This window comes from Canis lupus, chromosome 8 (genome assembly GCF_011100685.1).
Source record: "Canis lupus familiaris isolate Mischka breed German Shepherd chromosome 8, alternate assembly UU_Cfam_GSD_1.0, whole genome shotgun sequence".
Taxonomy (NCBI): domain Eukaryota; kingdom Metazoa; phylum Chordata; class Mammalia; order Carnivora; family Canidae; genus Canis; species Canis lupus.
The window spans coordinates 58,464,741-58,489,147 of record NC_049229.1 but is presented as its reverse complement, the minus strand read 5'-3'; the positions used below and the strand labels follow the sequence as shown (position 1 = coordinate 58,489,147).

Here is a 24,407-nt window from a genome sequence, read left to right as displayed (position 1 = left end):
TCAAATGGTGTTGGGAAAATTGGACAGCCACATGCAGATGAATGAAACTGGACCTTTTCCTGACACTATACACAAAAACAAACCCCAAATGGATAAAAGACCTAAATGTGAGACAGGGATCCATCAAAATCCTAGAGGAGAACACAGGCAGGAATCCTTTTTACCTCAACCACATCAACTTCTTGCTAGATATGTCTCCAAAGGCAAGGGAAACAGAAGGAAAAATGGCCTATTTGGGACTTCATCAAGACAAAAAGCTTTTGCATTGCAAAAGAAACAGTAGACAAAACCAAAGACAACATAATGGGAGAAGATATTTACAAATGTCTTATCAGATAAAGAGTTAATATCCACGATCTTAAAGAACTTCTCAAACTCATCACCCAAAAAATGAATAATCCAGTTAAGAAATGGGCAGAAGAAATGAACAGACATTTCTCCAAAGATGACAGACAAATGACCAACAGACACATGAAAAAATGCTCAACATCACTCAGCATCAGGGAAATACAAATCAAAACCACAATGAGATACCACATCACACTAGTCAGAATGGCTAAAATTAACAGTGAGGAAACAATAGATGTTGGTGACAGCATTGCAAAACGGGAACCCTCTTACACTGTTGGTAGAAATGCAAGCCTGTACAGCCACCCTGGAAAACAGTATGGAGGTTCCTCAAAAAGTTAAAAATAGAGCTACCCTACAACCCAGCAATTGCACCCTAAGTATCCACAGGACACAAATGTAGTGATCTGAAAAGGCACCTGCACCCCAGTATTTCTATCAGCAAGGTCCATAATAGCCAAACTGGAAAGAACCCAAATGTCCATTGACAGATGAATGGATAAAAAAAAAAAAAAAAAAAAAAAAAAAAGATGCGGTGTATATATACAATGGCATATTACTCAGCTATCAAATAGAAATCTTACCAATTCAATGATGTGGATGGAACTAGAGGGTAGCTAAGCAAAATATATCAATCAGAGAAAGACAGTTATCGTATTCTTTCACTAACAGTGGAATTTAAGAAACAAAACAGAATTATAGAGGAAGGGAGAGAAAAATAAAATAAGACAAAATCAGAAAAGGAGACAAACCATAAGAGACTCCTAACTATAGGTAACAAACTGAAGGTTGTTGGAGGCAAGGGGGGTGGGAGGATGGGGTAACTAGGTGATGGGCGTTAAGGAGGGCACTTGATGGAATGGGCATTGGGTGTTATATGCAACTGATGAGTCCCTAAGCTCTACCTCTGAAACTAATAATACACTCTATGTTAATTAAATGAATTTAAATACAATAACATTTTTAAAATTAAAAAGAAACAGGAAATAGAATAGGTTAAAAATAAGCTGAACATTTTGACTTGGGGGCAAATCCTTCCCAAAAGGAAACAACAAGATGTAGTGTTCAATAAAATAGAGATTAAAGGTAGTTTATAAATTTAATCAAATTAATAGTAAGTCCTTTTATTAATAGTAAGTTCTTATACGTACTTTTCAAAAAAGATTTTATTTATTTATTTATTCATGAGAGACACAGAGAGAGAGACCGACACACAGGCAGAGGGAGAAGCAGGCTCCCTATGGTGAGCCTGACGTGGGACTCCATCCCAGGGTGCCAGGATCAAGATCTGAGCTGAAGGTAGATGCTCAACCACTGAGCCACCCATGTGTGCCTGTGTCTCTATATACTTAATCACACCTTTAACAAGACTGATTAAGAAAAAAGGAAAGAAGATGCATGTAATTAATGTACAGATTTCAAAAAGGCAATGGCTATATATACACAACGGACATCAAAAATATTATGGAACAATATAACTAATGTGCCTTGGAATCAGATAAATTAAATTAATAGAAAATACAAAATATTTTCAAAAAGCAATAAAGACCTTGAATAACAAAATCAGAAATTTTAAATAATTGTTAAAGACTTCTCCACCCCAAAATCTCTAGGGCCAGAGGATATTTGAGTTTCAAGAAACACTTTAGTTCTGTAACAAATTGTTAGGAAGGAAGGAAGGAAGGAAGGAAGGAAGGAAGGAAGGAAGGAAGGAAGGAAAGAAAGAAAGAAAGAAAGAAAGAAAGAAAGAAAGAAAGAAAGAAAGAAAGAAAGAAAGAAGAAAGAAGAAAGAAAGAAGAAAGAAGAAAGAAAGAAAAGAAAGAAAGAAAGAAAGAAAGAAAGAAAGAAAGAAAGAAAGAAAGAAGCAAAAGTTATTCAATTCATTTTATGAGGGTGAAATAATCATGCTCAGACAGTGACAAAACTTCCACTTAATTTGTGTTTCTGTGTGTGTTTACATATAATTTGGTGAACAAATTAAAGAGTGTCAGAACAAAAGATGGGCCACTGAAGGAACAAGTAGTCCAAGGTCTTCTATGACAAGTAAGTGTGTGACAAAATGGGGACGGATTGTATTAGATTTAAAGAGGTTGAAGGAATATAAAAAATTATGCACCCTCCATTTAACTTTTTAACTAAGTGTCTAAATGACAAAAATCCTAAATAAAAATATTAGCTATTTAGGGATCCCTGGGTGGCGCAGCGGTTTGGCGCCTGCCTTTGGCCCAGGGCGCCGTCCTGGAGACCCGGGATTGAACCCCACGTCGGGCTCCCGGTGCATGGAGCCTGCTTCTCCCTCTGCCTGTGTCTCTGCCTCTCTCTCTCTCTCTCTGTGACAATCATAAATAAATAAAAATAAAAAAATAAAAAAATAATACAAATATTAGCTATTTAAATTCAAATATGTGATCAAATAAGTGTATGCATGGAACACAAGGATGTATCAAACAGAAGTATTATCAATGTAATTCATCACACTAATTAAGAGAAAAGATCATAATTTTCAAAATCAATGACCAAAATTAATTTGGTAAAGTTTAATCACTATTTATAATAAAAACTCTTAGCACACAATGATCAAAGGGGATTTCTTTAATTTATATATGACAGAAAATATTTTACACCTGAGAAAAATCTTTAGCTGGATAACTTTATTATCAAAAACAAGAGAAAAATGGTCCTTATCAATGTTGCTGTTTACATGGTATTGAAGGTTCTAGACAATGTCATTGAAAAGAAAAAAAGAAAAAAGAAACATTAGTAATACATATGTGTTGAATGGAAGCAGCAAATATGTTTTTATTTGCAAAATGTTTATGATCATCTATTTCCAAAAATTAATATACTCTATAATCTGTTGAAACCAATAAGACAGTCCAGCAATTTTATCAAGTAAATAATCAGCCTAGAAAGTCAAGAGTGTTTCTTTACATCATCAAACACCAATGAAGAATTATAAAAACAAGGTAGCATTTACATTAACTTAACACCAAGGAAAGCAAGTAATAATTAGCTAAGTATATACTACTCTCTATAGAGAAAAAATATAAACCCCAATAAAAAATTCTAAATGAATGAATGGGAAGATCATGCTTGCTCATGGATGGGACAACTCAATTAAGGCAGAGGCCAATTATTCCCAAAATATACTAATATAATGTGATCCAGTCAAATATTTTTAAAGAATTAGTAGTTGCACTAAAATATTAAATGAGTTAATGTAAGTCCACAAATAATTGAATGAATTTCATTAAAAAAGGCTGATGAAAAGATTTGTCTTATCAGATACCAACATACTTTAAATGTATTAACAGTAAACACAAACTGTAGTAGTTTTTGAGAATTATTAGGTAAATAGAAAAATGGAAGATACAGAGATCTCAGAGTCAGTGTTTATATAATAGAAACTTATATGATGAAAGTAATTCCAACATGTGAGGAAAGGAAGGACTGTTAATAGATGGTGTTGAAAATATGGTCTATTACATGGAGACAACAAACCCAACTAAACAAAAAAAGCAAAACGGAACTTGATCCTTGCTCAATGAAGGATTTGGATACGATAAAAGTTTAAGTGAAAAGGTGAAACTATAACATTAACAAACTATGAACAAATAATTTTGTGAGCTAGGGGTGAGGAAGTGCATCTTAAAAGTTCAAAATTACAAAATCTAAGGCATCACATGGGAAATGCAACATGTTGATTAGGTCAAAATCAAGGTATCTGTCCAACTATACAACAGGGTCATTGAATTAGTGGAATGAGGAATGATATTTACAATGCCTCAAAGTGACTTGTAAAATAAATGCTCACATATGTCCACAGGAGGATCCAATTAAAGATGTTTACTGTGGTATTGTTAAGAAGCATAGGCATCAGCTAAGAGTAATGCATTAAATGCCCATATAACAACAGGGGTAAATCTTTTTATTTTTTTTAATTCAATTAGCCAACATATAGTAATACATCCTTAGTTTCACATGGGTGAATCTTAAACACAAAGTAAAGTGAAAAAAACAAAAAAGAAACATGACATTGGAGATAACACTATACCACTTAGACCTGTACCCATCATAACAGCATACATTTGATTAGTACGCAAGTAAAATGATAAGCATTGAAACTTACAGACAAGATGACCTCTATCTCCTCATTTTCCTGGGACAGCCTAGGTTATACATGTTTATGTATTTTCCTGTCCAATTTAGGTCTTTGTTGTTTTAGCAACAACAGCAAAAAAATAATTATTACTTTGAAATAAGCCAGGAGAGTTTTGGTAGACCTCTACTTTGTGATTCCAGACTCTGCCATGTATTCAACTAATAGTAAACACACACAAAGTAAATGGTTTTTATTTTAACACATGCTTAAATTTTAAATCTAACCACATAGAGTCTGCATTCTTTTCCTTTTCCCAATCCTTTCCAAGTGAAAAATAGTACCCCCAGTTCCATTGCATCAAGATGAGCTTTCATTAAGAAATCAAGTGTATTCTGAAGTGCATTTAGGGAAACCTAATTCTTTCAGGCCTTGAACAATTATGAGAGAAGTATTAGACCATTCCTGTTCGATACTTAATGTACCAGCTAGATGTGCAGTGGCCTGAATTGTGGCTTATAAGATTTACAGAGCCATCGCTCATTCACTGTTTATGTCAGCAGAAACAAGAGAAATTATAAGTAGGGTGTACATGGAATACACATGTGTGAAATGGAGCCTGACCAGTCCCACTCTAGAACATACAGAGAGTAGTCTGAATGTTTCTGCTACTGAGGTGTTATCGATTATTGTATAGCAAATATCTACAACCACTTTTTAAACTTGTTTAGTAGTGTTTCTTGAGGACTTGGAAAAAATCTGTTAGGAAGAATGAACTCAAAAGTTAATGCTGGTATTTAATGAAAACTGAGGTACTTAATTCTAGCCTTTCAAGAAAGTTGAAAATGAATGTGTGACTTACACCAGTATTTGTTGGCATTTATCATTCACCATGGAAAGTATTCACTATGCCACTGACTACATGGAAACTAGTAGACACAAATCTGTTAAAGAAGCATTGGCCTCTATTTTAAAAGTCAGTAGTTGATATAAGGAGATTGTGTCCAAATATACGTATAGATGCAGACAGTAAGGACATATATTACTCTCTACAGCATGACTTTTCATTTAGATCTAAAGCTGTGGTCCTGCATTAATTTTATTCACTTTTTAATCTGAGTTTATATATAAAAGGTGAAGAAATAGCTATGAAGTGTTGGCTCCATTACCAGAAGTGATTTAAAACCAGTTAATTACTTCCATATTTATATTAGGGTCATATATTTTAAAGAGAAAGTTGGTTAATTTCACTAATGGCTTTATTTTTGTATTCTGTTCAAGAACTCAGAGCAAAGCTTTTGTTGAGTTTATTCTTTCAAAAGTGAATTCAGTGACATTATTGTACAGAATGCTATTATAAATTGAGTTTAAATGTTAGTTAGAAGGATATTTTGAGGAATATATTTATGAACTCAGAAACAGTAAATGTTAAGCAGATTCAAATAAAATTAAAACTGTGCAGCAAAAATGTATCATTTAAAAATGTTTAAAAAATAAATTGTAAACCGTATCCATATATTTGGGATAAAATTACTAAAAAAGCCTTAGCAACAAGAATACGTACCAAAGATTTATAGATTTGTAGGATGAAATCACAGAATAGTTGAAGTTTGGGTAAAAGACATAGATGGGTATTTCACAGTAAAGGAAAGTACACAGTACAGGTAAAAGACTTTACTGGGTATTCCACAGTAAAAAAAGGAATCACAACACCGTGGGAAAGTCATCTTTATTCCTGCCATATTGGAATACAAAGGAAAAAACTGTGATACCCAGAGTTAGTGAGGTTGCAAAGATAGTAGCAACAATATGTACCAGTTGGCACGCATAGGAATGTCTATAATTGAATTGTTTTTGTGAAAAAGCCCTGTTGTCTCTTAACCTAAGAATAGAATGAAAGGTGGTGGGTTACTATAATAAAATGCTACACGTTTTGAAAGCAAACGAACTAGAACCACATATATCAGCATGAATAAATCTCACAAATATAATAGCAGAATAAGCAAGTCATTGTAGAAGACATATGCCAGCCAGGCATGCGAAATATTCAAAATGAGAGACTATATTGTTTAAGAACTTGTACAAATCAAAAACAGGGCAGCCCAGTTGGCTCAGCGGTTTAGAGCCGCCTTCAGCCCAGGGCGTGATCCTGGAGACCCGGGATCGAATCCAGGTCCCTGGATGGAGCCTGCTTCTCCCTCTGCCTATAGTCTCTGCCTCTCTCTCTCTCTCTCTCTTTCTCTGTGTCTCTCATGAGTGAATAAATAAAATCTTAAAAAAAAAATCAAAACCAAAACGAAAAAAAGATATCAAACAACGAATGCAAGCACAAAGCTTACCACTGAAACAAGAGATGACATCACAGAAGAAAGTAAATGCAGCTTCAACAGATTCAGTACCTCTGTATTCTGGATGAGGTGGAAGATGTACACTACGTGGAACATATATATAGCCGTTTACTATGATATTCTTTACACATTTTATAAAAACTTATAGTCTTTTGTATATTTTAGGTTTTAAAAAAAAGTTTTACTGTTAAAATAAGAGTTAAGGAGATATACAAATTCAACATAAATAATAATCCTTGTACTTCCAAATATAAAAACTCTAAACATAAAAACAATGTTAAATTTGGGGACACGTATAAGTATTCACTTAAAAACACAAAGGACCAGAGTATTCAGAAAAGAAATGTAAATTAGTGAGCAAGAAAATTTTGTAAGAAAATTTTAGTCGGGCAGTCAGAAGATGATGAGAAAATGATAAAAAAAAAAAAAAAAAACTTAAGAGATATGGAGATTATATGTAAGTAACCGAAAACATCCTCATACTGAGTCCCAGGAAATAAATTATGCACATATGAAAATATTTGAATAAGTTATAAGATATCCTCAAATTAAATAAATAATATTTAGTACTTAGTTGGCATTCCCATGTGACAGGTATTGTTCTAAGACCTATGCATATGTTAATTCATTCAGCACTCAAAAATCTACGTGGGGAAAGTATCATTAGCTACATTTACATAATAGCTAAAGAAGATAAAAAGCCACACATTTGATTATAATAGCCCCACAATTTGGACTCAGACAGTTTGCCTTGAGCCAGTACTCTTAATTATGAATGAATCAATGAGTGAAGGAATGAATGAATAAATTTGCTAGAAAATATCAAAGAAGAATCAAAGTGTATTTGTGTATTTTCTTAAGTTGATGAAGGTTATTCTCCGAAAACATACAACAGAGACTAAACTTAATGTGGCAACTTTATCTATCTATCTATTTATTTATTTATTTATTTTTAAGATTTTATTCACTTATTCATGAGAGACACACAGAGAGAGGCAGAGAGGCAGAGACATAAGCAGAGGGAGAACCAGGCTCCATGCAGACAGTCCGACTTGGGACTTGATCCCTGGTCTCCAGGATCAGGCACTGGGCTGAAGGCAGCACTAAACCGCTGAGCCACCCAGGCTGCCCCTAATATGGCAACTTTAGATATATTTCCTTTAAGATTAGGGACAAGGATGGCTAGTTATCAACTGTTTAATCGTTTATTGGAACTTCTCTATCATCACAACCAAGAAAAAGAGAGAGAAGAGAGAGAAAGAGAAAGGGAGATGTATAGATAGAAAGGGAGATATAAAATTCTCAGTGTAAGCATACAATATTGTATTCTTTAAGAAAAACCACAAATTATTCCAAGTGCATAATCCAACGAGATTTCCAGATTCATGCATACCCCCCCAAAATTACTCATGTTTCTTTATAACGACAATGATCAAAAAGAAAACCAAGACATAATATATAATTTACAGTAAAACAAAAGTATTGGAATGTGTAATGATTGACTTAACAAGGTAGGCACAATATACATGTGGGGAATAAAAATTAAATAACAAATAATTATATACAAATGGGGATACATATGTTCATGAATATTGCAAGTTAATGATGTGGACATATCAATATATACAAATTAAATGTATGAATTCAAAACAATCTCAGTACTATTCTAGATATTTTTTATAAACTAAACTCATTTGAAATTTGTAAGGAAGGATATAAATTCACAAATAACAGGAGTGTATATTGTGATATACCAAAACATATTGTAAAGAAATGAGAAACATTCCTGCAGGAACTGAAAATCACAAAAATAGAGATCTCTGGAGACCCTGGATGGTGGGAAATTAATATCTGATAGGATGGCACCACAAAAATTTGGAATAAAGTATGAACTGTTGGCAAATAAGTGATATTAGGAAAATTTATTCATGACAAAAATATATCAAACCAAATATCTACCTCTTTTTTGTGTACTGATACAGTCCATTTGAATCAAGCATTATATGTAAAAAGTTAATAGAAGAAAATATATGTGAATATTATTGTTACCAATAGGGAAGAGAATTTCTTCAAGAAGATCCAAATATCACAAGTCATAAGGAAAAAAATATGATGTGTATGTGATTCTCTTATAAATCAGGATTCCTATTCACATTAACATTAATATATATATTGATGGAGCATAGGAGTCTAGTCTTCTTTTTGTGATAAATATTGTATAAAGTTATTTCTATGTTTAAAAGTGATACTTCGATCTGCTATCACATATAATTTTTAAAAGAACAATATATCAGTGTAATAAAAGGTAAAATAATATTAACTAAATTTAAAATAAACTATTCAGTACTTGAATGGTGTATGGTTGGTCAGGACTATATTAGATCTATTCACAGATTCACTATGACTTCAAGGATACAGTGTTAATTATGTGGGAATGTGTCATTAGGTCCTCAAACACCAATAGGATTGTTTGCATAAATAATACAATCTTTTAAGTTTTAATGGGGTGTAATCTGTATAGAAAATAACACATATTTAATGCCTGAATGAGTTTGGACATATGCACACCTGTGAAACCATCACCGTAATCACGGTAACAGAAATATCACCTCCAAAAGTTTCCTTATGTAGCTTCTCTTATTGTGTGCTTTGTTTTTTGTTGTTTTGTTTAGTTTTTGTGTATTAAAAACAGGGAATATGAGATCTACTCTCTTACTAAATTTTTATATGTACAATATATAGAGTATTATTAACTCTCAGCACCATGTTGTATAGCAGATCTCTGGATTTTACTCATTGTGTAACTGAAATTATATACCCATTGAACAATTCATCATCTCTCTCACAATATGCCAAGATAACCAAAGATGCCTCTGTACATTTTCAAAAGTTCCTAAGGGAAAAGAGAAATTCTCTTTCTTGAAAGCCAATACCTTAAACCAAGTTCACAAATGATAAACAAATGAAAAATTGGAAAAAAGCCATCTGCCATGTTCTAAACTCTCACGTATTTTATACCTCAGCTATATGAGAAATTTCTGAAAATGATTACATAGTTTACAGAAAGCAAAAATGCAACCGAAAGGTCCAAAAGAAGTACAGGAGTACCTTGTGACCTAAACTACCTGAGGAGAAGGAAAGAAATAGGGCGGCGGGATTTAGACAACCTTCACAAGATTAAATTATAATAAACAAAATACAAATCCCTTGTGGGAGGGAGAAAGGAAAAGAGAAATAAAGAGAAAGAAGAAAGAGAAAGAAAGAAGAAAGAAAGAAAAGAAAGGAAGGAAGGAAGGAAGGAAGGAAGGAAGAAGGAAAGAAGAGAAAAAAGAAAAGAAAAGAAGAAAAGAAAAAAAAGAAAAGAAAAGAAAGCAAAGAAAATAAAAGAAAAAAGCAAAGAAAAGAAAAGAAAAGAAAAGAAAGAAAAGAGTGTTAAGATCCAGGAGTTGCCTGTATGATGGTTTTGTTTTATCCTGGGACATAAGAGGCAGTGACTTCCACTAAATGGAAGGAAGAGAGAGATAATAGTATACGTGAAGTCAGTTGAGAAGATATAAAATACTATTATGGCCAGTGGGAAAGATTTTATTGAAAAAAAATTAGATTTTGGGGAAATTACTTTTCCAGATACCATGCATTCTGTTTTCCTTGAGGATGCCACTTTAGTATGTACTTCAGATATTTAGACCCTTTCTAATATTTAGGATGATTGACTAAAGTCTGATGGGTGAAAATATTTTAAAATCCAGAAACGGTGCAGGGGAAAATAAGAAACTCTTGAAATGTAGATTAGGGAAAGCTTCAGAGAGGAAGTAACGTCTACCCTGGATGGTTGATTAGGCACACAAGGAGGAAAGACAATCTAGTCAGAAGGAAAGAGTAGGTTCAAAGACCAGATGATACAAAAGCATAAAATATCTTAGAAGCAAGGTTGGTTAGTATGTGTAGAGCACAGAATACTAGATTTGGGAACACAAAGGTAGTGGAAGAGTGCAGAGAGACTGTGCTTTCCTAAACAGATTTAATGTCTATAGGTATGGCTTCATGTGTGTGTTTGTATTTGTGAGTGTATAGGGTTATGTCTGTCCATCTGTCTTTTATCTACTTGTCTATGAATTGTCTGTCATTTATCTGTGATATCTTAATGACACTGTATTTTAAATAAATAACATCATCTTAGACTTTCTATTCAAGTGTACCTAAAAACAGTGGAATCTAATTATTAGGATGCAAATGACAAACTAAATGCAAGAAAAAATTTTAGTATGGAATCAGAGAACAGTAGGAAAACATTACTTTAGAAATATGGTTCCTTAAATGCTGTTTTTCAATATTTACAAAAAGCCTCTGCTTCACATTGCTTTTGTGTTCTTGAAATGTGCTGAATCCTATTAAATATGCAAATATGTATATTGATGCATTTTATTTTCTACTGCCATTTATATGACCTCATTCATCGGAATTTATAAATTTCACAAAGGAATAATATGCCAAAACGCATAAAGTGAGCTAAATTGTATCTTTATCCAAATTGTAATTTCTTTTACCAATTAAATAATTTTATTGGATAAAATACATGGAATAATTTATAAGCCAATAAAATTATAAGAATACAAAATGTGATCAGCATAATTATATAACTTCTCTGGAATACAGTTTCTAATATTTTCTAATCCATTGAGAATTACCAGATTTTATTTCAGTTATTAATGTTTTAAATTTGTCAGTATGTTATATAAATGCTATTTAATATTTGGCTAAATCAAGAGGAATCCCATCTAAATTTCTTTCCTTGGAACTTATTACTGCAGACCACCAAGCTCTAGAGAAATACATGATGTGGGGCTAAACCTTCCTCAGAAGTACTGACCCATTTAGCATGAATAGTATCATGAAAATGGACTTACTTCTAATTACAAGTAAAAGGTTGAAATGAGAGCATCTTTCACCCATCCAATTAAGCTCCAGGAAAAAAAAAAAAAAGTAAAACCTTTCTCTTAAATACTATGTGTAAAAACTCTTAACTGCTTTTGCTTAATTTCATGGGTTAAATGGACTTTTGAATTTTTTTTTTTTTTTTTTTTTTAATCAAAGATTGTGAATTGCCCTAGGAGTTTGCCATGGGCACTGGTAAGAAAGCCCACTAACGGCTCAGGTTGTAGCTGCAGGTTTGTCCCTGTCATATTTAAATACTAAGTCATTTTTACTACTCTGCCTTAATTTTGTCATTTATAAAAGAATGGGCTAAAACAGATAGGTGGGTTTCCATGAGACAGCCACAGGACTTTACGATTCACTGTACTTAAGGTTGAGTTTGGGGGAAACTTCACTCTGATTCAATTAACGATGTTCTTTGTATGTTTCCTCTACTGTTCCATAGTTTGATTTGTTTGTTTGTTTGTTTTTTGAGAAAAAATCTTCACCACCAAAAAAGTTAGAAAAAGCTGAGTGGAAAATAGGCTTTATGCAGGGGGTGGGATGAGAGGGCGTGGTCCGTGCTCCAAACCATTAGAACTTCTGGATTCTAGAGCTTATCTTATCCTGTTCCAACTCTCATCATTAGAGCTGACCTAGAGTGGTCCTCTGACCAGATCTGTCCCCTGTGGAAACACAGGCAACAGGAAGAATTTGGTTATAACTTCATATGCTGGGTCTAGTAGAGAAAGTATTCAACACAAAGCAATGGGGAAGCCAATCATGCACAATAAGGTAGAACCCAAAACAAGCTACATTTGAAGATCCAGGTGGCTAGAGTCAGAAGATCCCAGTACCTAATACACTCATTCAAGACCTAATGTCTATAAAAAAGAGGGCTTTCTATAGCCCTAAAAGAACTAGATGCGTACATATAGATGGGAACACATGTGTTTGGAAAAAATATTTTAGTTTCCTATAAAATCTTGTGTTATCTTCTTAATATAGTGATAGAAAAAATTATAAAAGGACAATGCATTTATCAGTAAAATTAGTTACTCTTTCTACCTCCTGTGAAATGAAGCATCATTTACATCATAAGGAATTCAACATCAGGACCATGGATTTTCTATATGAATCTATGATGTGACCTATGTGTTTTCAGCTAATTGGAGAACTTAAGTTCCCTGAGTGTAAAGCTCAAGGAGACTTTTTGTGAGTGACCACAAAACACTGATTCTGATGGGGTTCAGGACCCATACCCTAAAATAGGTTACTTTGGAATATTAACTATTTCAAGCTGAAGGAGTTTGAGAAATGGCAGGTGCAGGAAGAATTTGGAAAATTTTCTAAACCTCCCCCTGAAGCAGGTCATAAAAGCATCATGTGAGAGGCACCCTCCCGAGACGCAGAAGAGAGGGGCATCCTTCTCTTCAAAGACAAAGGCAAGCAGGCAGGAATCTGAAGTAACAGACTTGCTAAATTCATACTCTGTCCTCTCACATCTTTACACTTTTCATGAAACCTCGCATAAAAACGCTCGGGTTTAACCATTTCTTTAGGTCCGCATTTCCTTACGAATGCTGTCAGGTCATGTAAAACTTGCATTAATAGATATATATGCTTGCCCCTTATTATTCACTTTTTTATATATGAGGATTTCAGGCAATCATTTTGGAGGGTAGAGGAAAAAAGGTATTTTTTTTTACCTCCTCACTTGTATGCTTTGCCACACCCATTAACACTACTTATCAAAATACTTTGTAATTACTTTTCTTCCATAGTCAATTGTCAAGACTTAAATGACAACATCCAATCCTTTAAAATCAGCAAATTGGGAGCACCTGGGTGGCTCAGTCAATGAAGCAACTGTCTTCAGCTCAGGTCCTGATCCTGGGGTCCTGGGGTCCTGGGATCCAGCCCTGGGTCAGGCACCCTACTCAGCTACTCAGCGAGGAGTCTGCTTTTCCCTTTCCCTCTGACCATCCCCCACTGCTCGTGCTCTCACTCACTCTCCCTGTCTCTTTCCAAAGAATAAATAAGCAAAAATATTTAAAAACACTTAAAAAAATAAAATCAACAAATCGAATATGCAAGCATGAATAATTATTTCTTATAACCATTCCTAATAAATAATATTAGATTAGGAGGAGAATGAGAAGCAAAGTGATCAGTGCCAGTTAACTGGAAAAGGTAAACTAATAAAGTAATTCATTAGCAATATGCAGCTGATTCCCACAGAAAGAAGAGACCTGGAGAAAAGTCTTATGATAAAGGTCTCTTAAGTCAGATATACTTGACTTCTAGCCTGCCAGCTTTTACATAATCAGCTGAACATCTTGTTTCTCAGTGTGCCTAGCTGTCAGGAAGCCAAAAACGTAAAACAATTTTTAGAAGAGGTTCAGAACAGAAAGATGCTAGGCAAGCTGTCATTACCACCTCTTTAGGGAAAATAATGTGTGCGTGCGACATACATGCGTACACATGCATTCTTGATATTGCTCACTGGGTGCTTTTACCATGTGTGTCTGGCTGAGGAAGAGCTTCAGCCCCAGGACATTTGAAATGTTCCTGTTTGCAAACATCCTTAGACTCCCAGATTTTGCACTGGAAAGGAAATTAGCAATTGTAAGCTTTCATGATAGGGTTCTCATTTTGTCTTCTTTTAAATTACCAATATCTTCAAATTAACAATGGGTTATTCTAGTCAGTAATGTAAAATCGCCTTGTAGGTGTAGACAAAAGTTTAGTTTGTTTTGTTAAGCATTTTTTAGAATAATTAATGAGGATTATAGAAATTCATTGAATACAAATTAATGTATAAACTCTTGTTGCTGTTACTTAATGTCACGTTTCCCAATATTATAGCAATCTTCACATTGTCTATTAAGAAACATTTCCTCTGGTGTGCCCAGCTGGCTCAGTCGGTTAAGCATCTGCCTTTGGCTCAGGTCGTGATCCCAGGATCCTGGGATTGAGCCCCTCATCAGTTTCCCTGCTCAGTGGGGAGTGTGCCTATCTCTTTCCCTCTGCCCCTTGATCATGCTTTTCTCTCTCTCAAATAAATAAATAGAATCCTTTGAAAAAAAAAAAAAGAATAAAAAGAAACATTTCTCCCATGACAGACCTCAATACAGTGAAGGCAGAACTGTGTCATTTATATTTACTGGTTTAGTTATAGCATCCAGCATAACACCAGAGTAGAGAAAAAAAAATTAAGTGAAGGATTAATTGTATGACATCAAAAAGATATAGGGATAGTGCACAAGTCAACTACATGAGGTACAAAAGTGAAACACAAAGTTCATAATTCTGTGTGTGAAGCCAACAATTCCTAAGAAGGAGAAGGAAATCAATGAGATTTCATAATTCAGGGACCATCCTCCATGACTTTTGACATTTTTTGAATCATATTGACTCTTTCAAAAATATTGTGTTTTAGCTGATATAGACGTACAAGGTGCCTCTACCTTCTCTCCCACCTGCCAGGATAGGATCCACAAACACTTGGTACACAGGAGGAGCTCAAGAAATATTTGTTGAAAGGATGAATATGCGCTCAGTTAATTTTTATTTAACAAGTCTTTGATATTATAATTTAAAATAAGAAATATATATTTATTTTGCATCTTTTCCTGTCCTAAAACCCCTGATTCCTAAATGATGAGAGCAACAATGGTGTCTTTTGTTATGTTAATGAGGCAATGTTACACAGGCTCCTAAGGATGGTTGCCAGGGGAACCAACCCTGTGACTAGGGAGTTGAAATTTTGGTCCCATTCTTTGGCCTCAGGGAAGAGAGGGGTTAGGGGATGAAACCATCACCAGTGGCAAGGACTTAATCAATTATGACAATGTAGTGAAGCTTCCATAAAAACCCAAAAGGGCAGGGTTGACGGAGCTTCTAGGTTGGTGAATATGTGGAGATTCAGGGAGAGCACAACTATCAAAAAGTAAAAATAAGTGCAATAAATTAAAACACATAGAAGTAATATATTCTAAATGAAGTATTCCACAGATGAAGTATTATAGTCCACAAAATATATGTGCAAAACTTGAGACAACTAAACAAAAAAAGACAAGGGAAATATAAATATCTAATATATTAAAAATACACAGACTCATAAGTATATTTTAAAAGTGTGAATTTCTATTTTAAATCTCTTAAATTTTAAAAGCGCAGAAATAATAATAATCAAAGCATATGGCATATTATTATAAGCAATTAAAATGGCATAGATGATATCTATAGGAAACTTAAGATGTCCATCCCATTTATATAGAAATCCTACTCTAGTGAATCTAGTTAAGGAACATAATTTAGAATACAGAAAAGTTTGACTTACAGATAAATTTATTTTCATCGTAATTATAATTGCAGAAATGTACTGGAGTAGGATAATTGCCAAATTACAGTACCTTATCCATACAATGAAATATTAGATGGTTATTGCAATTATAAGAATTTTAAAATGTACAGACTAAAAAAAAATTCAACTGGAGAAAAAAAACTATAAAGCATTTTACACACTGCAATCCTACTAAAAATAAATATCCAGAAGAAATACATAGAATGGAAGTTGGTTAACTGAGGTGAGTGGTATAAGAATAGTTTTTCCTTTGTTAATTTCAATATACCTGAATTTAGCAAATTGCCATGGTATTTTTTTATTAGAGGACATGTAATTTACCTAATTTTTTAAAAGATTATATTTTTAAGTAATCTCTACACCCAACATGTGGCTAGAAGTCATGACCCTGAGATCAAGAGTCATAAGCTCTACCAACTGAGCCAGCCATTTCCCCCTAATTTACCTGATTTTCTTTTTTTTTAAGATTTTATTTTATTCATGAGAGACATAGAGAGAGAGAGAGAGAGAGAGAGAGAGACATACAGTGAGAGAGAGAGAGAGAGAGAGAGAGAGGCAGAGACACAGGCAGAGGGAGAAGCAGGCTCCATGCAGGGAGCCCGACATGGGACTCTGTCCTGGGACTCCAGGATCATGGCCTGGGCCGAAGGCAGGCGCTAAACCACTGAGCCACCCAGGGATCCCCAATTTACCTGATTTTCAAGTGGAGCTATAAACTAAGAATAATATTTCAGATGCAGTTTTTGCAGCTTGAGATAGAGGGGTTATTATCTTCCAATCTTGTTTACAATTCTCATCGTAGTCTAAAAATAGGTTAGCTTATTTCAGAATTACATGATCTTCTTATATACTTGAAGTAAATTGAAAATAGTTTTGCCCTCTTGTTTTTACCTCTACATTTGCTTTATTTGTTGTCAATTTGAGTTGTAAGATATTATATTTAATCATAAGTTGTTCACTAACTTTCTACTACATTATTTCTAATACTTTGTTATAGATGATATAGAATTATATGAAATATTTTTTCAGGAAGTTTGAAATCCATCTGAGAATGTTCTGGGAATTTGAGTACAGTGTAGAGAACCATCAGAAAAAGAGCTATCTACAAAATTGTAGGGAACTTAAAAAAATATTGGGATGTGAAAAATAGAGGTTCTCTATCTATTTCCCCATTCCATGTTAGGATGTAGTCTCTAATGCTCTTTCCAGAAGAATAAGTAATTTTAAGGTTTCCACTATAATAGGAAGCAATCCATCTCATTGTTGGAACTTTTTAAAAATTATAAAGCTTATTCTTACATCACTGGCATATCCCCATGTATCCCAGTATTCTTCCTTTCTGAAATAAACATTTAAAAAATAATAAAAGAAAGAGTAGGGATTTTAGACATTATCTCTCATTGCATCTATCATTTTGTTTTACATTTCAGAGGTTCCACATGACATCTTAAATTTTTTTCACTTTGTCCTGTCTTACTTTCCTTCTCAGCCAGCTTCTCCAGACCCTTCTGTTGTCTCAAGAACTACAACTGCTCCCCTCTTTCTTCAGTGTTTCACTCTCCATTTGGCCACAGCTTCTCTCCCTTGATACCCCATGTTCCCCTAACACAATACTTTTGCAGGCACCTCATTAAGAGAAGGATTTAAGATAATAGAGGAAAACCACATTCCAGTAAAGAGCAGGAAGCAATTTAAATTGAATGTTAGTCTACCTCTCTCTTAAAATTCTCTGGCTATCCTGCTGTGACAAATTTTTTATTGTCCACTTTTCTCTATAATCTCATACACATGCTTTTCTGTGGGAACAATTTTCACCTACTCTGTGCCCAGAAGTTTTCACCATCTCTCTTCTTTCTTCAGGTCCAAACTATTTTCCATGATCTGCCCCCAGAAAACAATACAAGGATGTCTTCTATAATGTTCTTGACAGACAGCTTCCTTCCTCAAACACCAGCAGTTTCTATAAGCAGAAATCTACCCTACCTCATTCCACAGTAAATGCCCTTATAACACTTGTTTTCTTTCTGGTGAGAATTACAGTGAAATCAAACATGCTCTCCTGTAAACTTCCCTACGATGTGAGCTGCACGTTCTGGAAAAATAGGGACTGTATTGCCACTTATTCTACTTAAGACATATCTGATTGTCTGATGAAATTTCTCTCCCATCCATAGGCCTTGGTTTTTCTTTCTCCAAACTAAATACTCCTAGAATGTCAAAGTCTCCTATTTTTCAGCATCCTTTTCATTTTTCCCTGGATGCTCCACAGTTATGACTTGATTAGATTCCAATAAATAGAAATAAAAGCAATAGTCACATAACTTCTTGGAAATGCAGATAATAGTGGAACTAGGTCTATAATTAAGTTGTATTTAGCATTTCATTCAAATGGAACCAGTGTAAGTGACAGCTCTTTCATGTGGTTATATGAACACAATGAGTAGTACTGAGAGATTTAACAAATGAGCCTAGAGGACACTAGTTACCTTTGAATTTCAGATAACAAATGATCCTTTGGTTTAAGTAAGTCCATGCCTATGATTTATCTTGGAACTATATACAAGAGACAATCAGTGAAGTAAATACGTAGCCCCTCTGGGTAAGCCACTATAGACAGCGCATTATGGGTCTATGTGATGGAGAGAACTTTAATCAGTGATTCCTTACAAAAGAGGAATCAAAGTGTCATGTGATGTTAGAGGTTTTAGAAAACCTAATTAATTCCTTCTCCACCATTTTATTTTAAAACAGAGTCAAGCAACTAAATTGGGATCAAACCAGAACTTCAAAAACACAATTTATGCAATTGCCAAATGGAGCTTACCTCTGAACTGAAATTATCTGGACCTTCAAAGTGGAGTCATATGGGTCAAAAAGCTTTATAAGACAAAAACAAAAGCAAAAACCTTCAACTCAGAACAAATCAGTTTAAACAAGAACAATGTATTGAAAAGCATAGAGAGAGGCTTTGGCTGTGGCTAGATTGAACTCCATTTTGGATTATCCCTAGAGCTCTTTAATTTTTTTTTTTTTTTTCAAAATTTGTGCCTGTGGTAGAAAAAAAATGACCAGCAGAAACTTCTTGCTTATATTCTCTTCTTTTAGCAAGTTCAAAGGAATAAGGGCTTCTTTCTAATGTTCCTGGAAAATTCCAAGATTTAACCTTATAGGAATGACACAGGTCCATTACTTCCTCATGCCTAGTTACTATAGCTACAGGATGTGATAAATTGATGACCGGCTAAGTCTAGCCCTGGAACAAGGTGGGAAATGACCCTACAGAGTTCATGGAATGTGACTGAAGGAGAGGTGGCCTCCAAAGATAAATCAAGAGTCAGGATCACAGATTCTGCGTAAAAAAAATACCCAGATGTTCACTATTAGGGGCAAAATTTAGCTACCCACCCAGTATGCGTGATTGCTTGAGGCTATGTGGCATGGGGAAAATACAAGCTCCACTGCTTTGTATCATGTGTCGTGCAGCCTAGAAACACCTATTTCTTCCTTGTTTGCAGCAAATCCAAGTGAGAGAACTGCTTTTCAGTGATTAGTGGAATCCTTGCAAAATTGATCCTAGTAGAGCTTTGAAGAGAGGCACCTAGGTGGCTCAGTCAGTTGAGTGTCTGTCCTCCAGCTCAGGTCATGATCCCAGGGTCTTAGGGCTGAGCCTTATGTTGGGCTCCCTGCTCGACAGGGAGTCTGCTTCTCCTTCTCTCTCTGCTCATCTCTCTGCTCATGCTCTCTTTCTCACTCACTCTCTCTCAAATAAATAAATAGATAAAATCTTTTAAAAAGAGAGAGAATGAGAAAGAGAGATTTGAAGAAGGCATGTATAAGAGGTTCAAATAAACCATCTCAAAAGTCAGATGAGGGAGTATCTTTCCCAAGAGAAGGACTCAGTTGGGATTGGAGAGGGTAGAGGTTTCCTCCATTATTGTGTTCATTCACAGAAAAATTAAGAGTATCAGTTAAACAGATATAAATATTGCTTCCTTAAGCTATATTTTAACCTAGGTAGAGTAAGAGAAAAATCAGACTCTAAACACAGGTCTGAGCCACAGCCTCAGCAAACCCAGATGAAGGCCATGGGGAAAAGAATATCCAAGAGCTACAATAGGAAGCATGGAGTTACGTCTGGCTTGACTAAGAGGTTAAATGTAGCCAGGAGCAGCTTAAAGACAGCGCTGGGACAGATCAAGTGACAGAGACCACAGGCATGAAGTGATTTGTTTTATATTAAAAACCAGATGTTTAATTACTTGACATTTCCAATCATTTACTTAATTTGAATCTCTCATTAGCCTCTTAAGGTGAGTGATGGAGGCTAAAAATCCATCCCTTTAAAACAAATGACTGAAATCCTCCCGGGGAGCTAGAATTAAGATCAGAATTGATTGGGGTTGATTCCCTACTTTACAAAATACGGTGGTTTTCACAGAGTTTGGGGGCCAGTACTTAAAGACAAATTTTAACCATGGATCACATTTAAAATAGTGAAGGCATAGATTGGATAGTATCCCCATTCCCTCCACACAGTCTCATCCTTTGAGGTTTACAAGTGTAATTGATTAACAATATTGATGGAATTTGTACTGTTCTCCTTAAATATAAAACACCATCTTTTTTGTACATAAGATTTTTATCCCATCTTGTTTCAAAATGATCAGTAAGAGTTGATACAAAAAGAAAAACAAAAACAAAAAAAGGAGCAAATATGTCTTGAAATCAATAACACAGAATGAGAGGGGATGGGGAGTTTTCCAGAAACAACTACTGTAGGGTTTAGACATGTAATAAAAGGAAACAGACTATGATATCTCACTGTACAATCTCTACGGTGCTCTCCTGGACATGTCATCATTTCTCTGAAACTCTATTTCCTCATCAGCATATTGAAAATAATGATATCATCTCACTAATCGTGTTTTTATGAGGATGGAGGGAATGTATGCAAAATCTAATTATAAACCGTAATGCACCGATGATCATTAGAAATCAGCAGAATTTCAATCTTCAAACTATTTGCATATGAAAATCCAACTAATTTTCTTTATTTGCTCCATTATAAGAATTGATTTAAACCATCCTCGAGTGGAGAGATGGTTTTGTCAGGTTGAATGGAAAATTCATTCTTCCCCTCAGGAATGGGTGTCTCTCAGTCATGTTCCTAAAGACTGAGTTCCCTCTGAATTCAAGGACCGGAGAGGCAGATGTTCTGTTGCTAATAATTTCTGGTCTAATTTTCACAGGAAATTTAGGTTCTCGTTGAACAGCCATGAGGGCCAATTAAGAAAAGATGGGAAAAGGGCCTGTGGGAATAAAGAGATATGTACATTATGCTAGAGATGCTTGGAAGGCAGGAAGAAGGATTGGGAAATTTGCAGTGATGGGGAGCCTCAGCTAGGAAATTGTTGGAGATGACAGCTATCCATGAGGTGCCAGTAAAAGTCTAGAGAAGAGCAAATCCATTGTGAGGGTACGTGGTTGCATTCTGAGAATGTCTGCTGTCTCAGAACGTTCACCAACTGACTGGGCTGTTTGTATATCACTGGAAAATTATCATCTGACTAAGAACCTGGGCCAGTCAACCATCCAATCTTTATGTGAGAAGGGATGTCTAGATGTCCAGCTTCTTGCTGTCCAGCTGCTAAGCAGGAACCATGTGGTGTAGGCCATGACATGTCATATTTCCTGCTTACCCCATGGAGATGCCTTCCTGCAGTGCTCTGGAATGACTATTAAGTCACCACTCCCTTTGCCCTGAAGTCTAGCTGAGTTTGGTGAGGGACATAAGCCTCTCTGTTACAGTAATAATTATTTTTATCATTAATTATTAAAGTTGAGATAGGAAGTTTTATCAGAATGTCTGAGCTAAGGAGAATAACTGCAGGCAAGCTGAAACTTCAGTGAGGAGCTTCCTGACAAGAAGGAAACAACAGGTCTTCTCTATAATAACACTTATATAATGAGAGGTGCTTTTTCCTAGTGCTACTTCTGTGTAGGTCTACGTATTAGAGAGATTGAGTAGCATAATGAACAATTTCTGAAGGAACAGTTTCAGAAAAGGTGCAGAATATTGTAAATGTGACATATTTTAAAATCTCTATTCTTGGCATAAACCTAAGAGCATAATCAGAAAATTGTAGGTATAGGAAAGTATTTTGAAAAGAGCCAGAAAAAAAAAATGACAGCAAGGTATTAACATATCTGATTTTTCAAGAAAGTTCCTTTTTAAGCCAGAATCTTTATTTTCATGAGTAAAATGAGCTAATATATAACATGTAATATATAATAAAATGCACACACACTTACAGTATATAGATAATGAATATAGATAGTGTGTGTGTGTGTGTATGTGTGTGTACAAAAAAAGAGAAAGTCCTTCCTGCTCTGTTATTCAGTACAAGATTTGCCAATGTATCAGACATTCTTAAAGCCCCAAAGATATTGAGCGCCAGCAAACATGAAAATACCTTTTCACAGCTGAGGCTTTAAGCAAGCAACAGCCAGTTTATAGGTACTTTGGGGACTTTCTAAGGCAAATTTGTTCTTCATGAAACACTGGATACTGACATTTGAAATAAAGTGACGTTTCTTCGGATTTCTGGCATCAACTAAGTATACACTGAGTTGAGTCTGGGTTTCCATAGCTTTCATCACATTGCATTTGGTAGAGAAACTGGGAACTACAGAAAATTCACTTAAAGAAAAAGAAACCAGACAATTAGGGAATACTCATATACCTAAGAGGAGTTTCATTTTCTCTTTCCTTCTCTCCACCCCATAGTTGGATTCCAGCTGCTATTACAGATAGAAAAACACCACCCGTGGAAACAGAATAAAAAATGACGGCCAAGCATCCGAGTGCCCACCCCTTTTGCTCTTGCAGGAAATTGATCATGATTACATGCATCTGATCTTAATGGATAGTCCCTGCTCTGAGCCCCAAGGAGAACAGCCAAAGAGGAGAGGAAAAAGCAACTCAAGATCCCTGCCAAAATGCCAAAATGCCCTGAGGAAGAAATTGCTTCCTTGAGTTAAATCTGCAGATGATTTTAGCCTTGTGTTTATGTGCAAACAATAAGTCAATAGTATTAATATCTAATTCCATTTATGCCCCCAGATACTGGTGGTATTCTACCCAAAGTAAGTTACCAAGTTTTCATTTCACATCCTTAGAAAATTAGCATTCTGTTAGAAACATTCAAATAATCACAAAAAGACAATTCAGAATTTGTCAAATATTCACAGATAAAAACAAAGAATACATGCAAATATGATCATGAAATCAGTGAGGTGACATAAACTCATCAACTAACCCAAGAAATGTTAGATGTCTTGAAAATATTTGCTCCCAAGCTAGGGTTATATTTATCAAATTAACTGGACATCATTCTCCCCAAAAAGATGGCTGCTTCCAGAAGAAGGAGGATATTTATCATGAATTCTTTCCTCTAGGAACTAGAATAGATTTGACATTTTAAAAATATATCTCTGGTTTTCATTTTGGCCACCTCAGGATTTGAGCAACCATGTCCATGTTATATGTTACCTCACGATCCCCCACTCTGGATGATGTAAGTAGGGCTACATAAGTTTTATTAACTTAACATAAAGATCCAGTTTGAACCATTTTGCCATGAAACATCCATTTAAAAAAAATAAATAACAAATAAATATTATAACAAACAAATAATATATTTTGCTAAGGATTTAATTAGAATGAATAGGTATGATGGAAAAAAAAAAGAGTCTCTGGTTATTGTCTAGATAGAAAAATTTCCCTCAAAGTTATTTTTTCTCCCTGAATATTCCAGCAATAGGGATTTGGACTCCTCTGATTCTCCCAGAAGTGTACAGGGAAACTGAAGTAGAAAATCAGAGGGCGGATTTAAGATATAATGGGTCACAAATGTTCTGGTGGCAGCTGGGGCCTAGAAAGGAACATGACCATTGAGAGACTCCCTGCTGTGAAAAATGTATCAAGGTTTTCCAGGTGTTATAATATTTGACGTTCATCTTTAAGTTGTGGGCTGTTCATGTTCTAATCTCCATTGTCTCCAAATGTTCATTAAACCTCTTTTACAAATTATTGACTTGAGTTCCTGGAGCTTTGTGGGATATGGGAGGGAGACAAGAATATTTTAGCTACAACTGCAACATTGGAAGTGACTGAGAAGGCAGGTACCACTCTATATGCATTGCATTTATTTGACATGGATGTATATTATTATTACATACAGACATTAAAATGGGGGCAACATAGAATAACAACAGGCAAGGACACACTGGAGGGTAAATATGCAGGCATTAAACTAGAAAGATAATT

At 34.9% G+C, this 24,407-nt stretch overlaps 1 long non-coding RNA gene across 2 annotated transcripts in view; it reads left to right on the top strand.

The window, feature by feature from the left end:
* LOC111097235 overlaps nucleotides 1–24,170 on the top strand; it is a 126,147-nt gene extending 101,977 nt beyond the window's left edge. For both annotated transcript variants that reach the window (XR_005363647.1, XR_005363646.1), the window contains one exon: nucleotides 22,866–24,170. This is a non-coding gene — a long non-coding RNA (uncharacterized LOC111097235). The remainder of the gene's footprint in view (nucleotides 1–22,865) is intronic.
* Nucleotides 24,171–24,407: the final 237 nt, after the last annotated feature.